Below are 6,029 nucleotides of genomic sequence, written 5' to 3'. Positions count from 1 at the left end.
GTCTGACGCAATAGCACACTACAGTGGGGGTGTATATTTAATGGAGATAAGTCCTGTAGGCTGTTAGAGGATTGAAGTGTAGTGTAGGATTGTATCAGCTGCTCTGCAGCAGAGATAAGCTTCAGAGGCTTGCAGAGAAAAAATCAGAAAGTTCAACTTTTGGTCAAAGCAGAGACGTGTCAAAGTAGATCACACAGAATCCTGTCTTTTGTAGGAACACTTTCTTTCTGTTTTGGTACTAGGTTTGAAATTTGCAGCTTGGGGGAAAAACAGCTTTCTCATATATCCATGCTTCAAAATAGTGTTGCTAAATCAGGCTAATGCTAGTGGGCTAAAGCTACCTTTGAGTGCAGAAAGACTGAAAATATTTAAGGAAATGGTTGGGGTTTGGAGATTAATAATGCAAAGATACTTTTGATATGTTAGAGTTGTTATTCTTTAAAATTTTGATATTTTTTAAGATTTATTTTGTTTTTTTTTTTTGCCTGTATTGTAAATTAAGGACAGTGGATAGAGTTGAAACAGAAAGGAGAGTTGGGAATGAGGTGATGAAAGAACTTGAACCTGGGCAGCCTAGGAACTTGAGGCACAACCTAACCATGAGGTCGTCTGAGCCCCTTAAATTTGCTTAATTTAGAGGTATTGGTCAGCATAGCTTAGCATAAACGCTACTGGTAAACAAGATTACTTAGTGCCAAGATTTCCACCCATGCTAACAAATGACATCAAAAGATGGCCAACTTTAACAACACAACATAGACCCATTACTTTAAATAAAAGCTGACAAAATTTAAAAAAAGATAATATTATCATTCTGATTATTATTATTATGAGTGTCCAATATTGAATCAAACAACTAGCTTATCTTAGCTTAACATGACTATAACTGACAGCATTGACTTCCTTCTTTGTTTTTAGCCAAGTAATGACACAAGAGCTAGCAACACATTCACCCATCAACCTCAGTGCTAAGACTCCAAGAAGAATCTGTCTGGTCAAGAAATAGCCCTTAGGATACCAGTAAGGTAACACAACCTGTTTATTTTTTAAATTAAACAAACCAGCTACATATATTTTGATAAAATAGTGAGGTTTAGAGATGCAGTTATGCAGGATTTTTAATTTCCAACAAAGTTGGGCTTCGTTAGCTTCTTGTTCTTCCGTTTTGCTAAGCTAACGGGCTGCGTGTTGCAACATACCAGATAAATATGACAGTAATATTCATATTTTTAAATAACTTGCATTGAGAAAACGAAATGATATTCTAGAAGTTGTTATAAACTGAAGGGAATGCTAAAATGTTGTTCTGTCTCGGTTTTTGGCACCATCTCTCAGCAACAGTAGGCTAACAGTTGGAGGCTCTCAAGGCGTTTCATTACAGTTGATGGATGTGGGTTAAGTGGAGGCGAGGTCGGGCCTGCGACCCTGTCAGAGCCTCGCGCACATATTGGCAGTCCCTACTGAGTGTGTGCGTCATCTCCCCAGTCCTGCCATGGTTCAGGATGTACCAACCACGCCTCTGCAGCTGCCCTGATCAAGGAGAGCTGCTGCCCACCCTCTCCAGCCTGGAGACAGGAGGCTGGGCTAACAAGGTGTTCAAGTGCTCGCTGCAGTATTGATCTGAGGTCAGTCATTTCTGCCAGCAACACTTAATAAACCTGCTGGAAGGCCTGTGTGTTTAGAAATGACATAGCAGTCTTTTTTACGTTGGGCATCCAGCAAAAGTATACTCTTAGAAACTTAACTCAAGCAAACAATCACACCAGCATGTGTTAGTGTGAGTTAAATTATAAATCCAACATTGTTTCACACTGCAATAAATTACAAAGTAACATTGCAGCTAATGTAGAAATGTCTATTTATGTATTTTCAGCATGAATAATATATTATTGTTTTGTTCCTTTGGGTAACAATTATTAAAACAGTATGCAAGGGACCTGATTTTACCTTTTACAGTGAATCTTAATCAGTTGACGCTTGTTCAATGTGCAAGACATAATGTCACACCTCAGAGATGCACAGTAAATCTTAATACTTTTATACTCAATTGTAGATCTTTCTGACCTTTTGACCTTGAACCCGACCCACAGTGTTTTTGTGCCGTTTCAGAGCCTGGTGGAAAACTTGTGCCATGTTTTTCTCAGTGTAACACATCATTGTCTTACTCCATTTTCCATTCCTCACACATAGCTTGTTTTATCATGCATTGCCCTTTTCTTAATTGAAAAAGCCTTTCTTTTCTGCCTTTACTTTGCTCTCCTGTATTGCAACACGCCATGTTCCTATTTCCTAACTTTTGTGATGATGTCTTGCTAGAGCAAGGGGATTTTGACAGGCCTTTAATTGAAAGGTCTCTGTTTTGTTGCGTGTCATCTGGAAAACTTTTGAAAGGGAAAACTTTACAGCAACAATTTGCTTTATTAAAGCACTCAGTATAGTTTTTCTGTTTTAATTATTTATTATACCAAAATTTTCAACTTTAATATGATACTAGCTGAAATTGAATGATTTCAATACCTTTTTAGATTCCACGACAATATAAATAGATGACCTACGCACGCAATATTGGCTGATTTCCTTATCTTTATGTATCAAAAATTGCATGCAACCTCCTGTACACTGTCTAAATTTCATTAAAGCATATGCAGGTGGCATTGGTGTTATAACTTTGCCAATATTTTAGTGCAATTTAGAGAGCATGTAGGAGTTGGCTTGCAAATTTGGATGGATTCATTCGTCTCCTTCATAGCTGTCTCATTACATAGATGCAGTTTTAAAATCTGTCATCAGTCATTAAAATAACAGGGATTCAGTGGTGGATTTAGCAATTTTGAGGTACTAGGTGAACACATGCATGGGGCCCTCCACATCCATTGTTTTCCCCCCTTTTAAATTCATATTCATCAGAGAAGTCATATATGTAACTTGATTTTAATAACAAATGATAATTTACTCAGAAAAAATAAAGTGTTCAATTTTGGATTTTTTTTCTATTTTTGATCATATTTTTTTTAAGCTAAAACCTCTCAGAAAGTAGCCAAATATATATATCATTTACATATATATGTATAATATTTATGATAAAATGTTAGTTAAAATAACAGTTATACCATATTGCTTGTTGCAATCATTTTTCAAGTGAAAAGGTAAAAAATAATATGTCATCAAAATATTTTCAGCTCATTATTTAAAGCTTAAATGCCACTATAATGTGACTGAGTTGACCTTTTATTGAGTGCTTTTAATTAGCAGTCTAACACCTTAAAGTCCCTGTGAAGTGACAAAAAAACCTTTATTTTAGGTTTGTTGTATGACCAGCCACTGTGGTATTAACCACCAGGCAAAAATTCAGTCATGAAAAACGTCTCTAAGGGTATAAAATTAAGCTTCAAAATCATGAAAAATGTACTGTAAGATCTGCTCTGGATGGTGTGGGCATGTCTGTTGAATGAGCCGTAGCCACACCCACTCACAAGAACCCTCTCAAATAAAATATCAGAGCGCAGCTGCCTGGCTCTGTGCCAGAGCAGAGACAGAAGTTGCGGATTAAATTGACTGTTTTCTGGCACAAATCTCTCTGTTATGATACTTTTAACGACCCGTAGGTCACTGTGGCTGATAGATTTGGAAAGTTTACCTCACAATAAACAACAACATAGCATGTAGCTGACTGTTAACTTTCAATAAAGGCAGTGGCATCAGTTAACAACAGACTGTACTGAGACAAACTACTCTGTGATTTCATATCACTGTAGCGTTAGGGAGCCGGGATAATACCCCATCAAGACCGGTGATGTCATGGGCTCCTATGTTTGCCCTTGTTAAGATTTCACTTTACAGGGACTTTAATATTTAAACATCCAGAATACAGGCCAATGGAGGAGAAAGGTTTGAATGAGTTGTGTGTTTAGGGGGCCTCTTGTAGTCAAGGGCCATGTGCGGTTGCCTGAAAGTACCAGTAATTTGACAACCTTATTTCTGGGCTTCATTTATCAAAATTTTGTGCTGAGAAACTTCAACACCATAACTCTTTTCCTATCTTACTTTCATTGGGTGAAATATTTCCGGATCACTTTATATCAAGGACAGTTCAACATGACTTTGCAACATGCTTGTAGACTGTTAACAAGCTGATGCTTTTGAAAATCTCTACTTCAATTATGAGGTTTTTTTTACCTATTTAGATTACATTGTAGACATTTTAATTTTCCTCTCCATCTTCTCCAATTAGTAAACATTAGCAAATCTTCCTGCCTTTCTTTGTGTTGTGCATTTTCTGTGTGGATTTGTCTCCTAAATGATTAAGTGATTATTTGCTTCTTTTCTCAACATAGATCTGACACTAACTTGACCACAATTGCTGCAGTCTTCATGATTTAGGAGCTGTTGATTTATAACTGACACGGTAAGTAGCTGTGATGACCACATTTAGGCCTTCTTGGATTTGTTGCACATTATTCTTATTTCTTTTTGGTTTGGGCCACAAAATAATCAAATCCTACACGGGCTGACTTCACATGTGATAATGAAATCATTTGTCAGGGTGAATGGGTTCAAGAGTCAGAAGGTCAGATGCCGGGTGCTGCCGTTGTTTCCAGTAATAACTGTCAGTAGTGATGAACTCCTTCATCAATAGGTCGCTCATTACTCCATTCATATATCACAAGGAGCCATAAGAGGCAATGGAAACACATCTGTCAAGGCCGTGCTCCACACAGAGGCCACAGCAGCATCGACAGGCCTGTCACTGTCATGTACACACAGTGTTACATTTTTCCAGCACTCAAGGCTTATACGGCAAAGATGGCTTATGTTTGTAATGTTGAATGGACTTTCTGTTTAGCTCAGCATAAACACACCTTGGCTTTGCTTCTGAAAATCTGTCATATCAACACAACCCTGCGTGTCATCCCTGTTTACATCACAGTGCAATATTTCTGGCTGCTCAGCAGAAATCAAACTGTATTTATCCTCACAGCGATAGTGAATGGTGCTTGTCACAGGCAGCCCAGAAACCAAACCTTTCAAGCAAAAAAAAAAAAAAAAGCGAGTCCCTATCAGAGAGAGTGGGATCAAAAAATAGCACCAACGGCATTGTGTAATGTGTTCTGCTGTGTTTTGTACAGCGCAACAACAGAGCTCTCAAATCGATACGCCTCCCTCACATGCTGCTGAGAGAGCGCACGGGGTGCTTGGTCTTATTTCCACTTCATAGTTCACCACATGTGACTGTGTGGAGAGGTTTCAGCGAGAGCTGCAGCGGCTGAACTGTGGCAGACTGGGAGATGAATGTTTCTGTTCCCATGGGGGCCAGATGCACAGGACAGGCCACTCAGGTAATTAAAATGCCCCCTAACCCCCAGTCAATTTGATTTATGCCCAAATCACAAAAATAACCTTTACATAAATGCCCTATCATAAATTTAACTCAGATTAGCAGAAAATCATCCAACTTTCATTTTTAAAGCAAAATATTCAGATGTTAGGAAAAAACCTAACATTTATTTGAATATATATCATCCATTCTGGCTCTGAATAAATAAAATATCATGAACATACAGGATATTATCAGCGGCTAATTCATGATTTACATAGATCTATTATAAAACCATAAAAATGAATCATTTTCTAGGGATGTTTATTTGTACCTTGTGATATAGTTATACCTATATTATACATACCTTTAATAAAAATCATCTAATTACACTAAGAGTTCAACTATAGGCCCAAAAAGATGTATGTCTGCCCCTATATGTACATAACCAAATCACAGTACATTTACATGGTTATATGCACATACCTGAGCATAACTCAATAAAGCAGGTTCTTCTACTTGGAATCCAGGTTTGATCCATGACAGAAAAACACAGCCTATATGTTAAAAATGCAATAACGCAGAATTGATCTAGACCAGCCGATGAATGGCAGTGATGTGAAGCCCGTGAGTTATTTTTATATCCTGCAAGAACAAAAGCATCTCTGGAGCCTGTGTCCTTTAATTTTAACAAAATATCTATGCCAGTATCGTC

This window comes from Cheilinus undulatus, linkage group 18 (assembly GCF_018320785.1).
Source record: "Cheilinus undulatus linkage group 18, ASM1832078v1, whole genome shotgun sequence".
In the NCBI taxonomy this organism is placed as follows: Eukaryota; Metazoa; Chordata; class Actinopteri; order Labriformes; family Labridae; genus Cheilinus; species Cheilinus undulatus.
Note: the sequence above shows the minus strand (reverse complement) of the source record.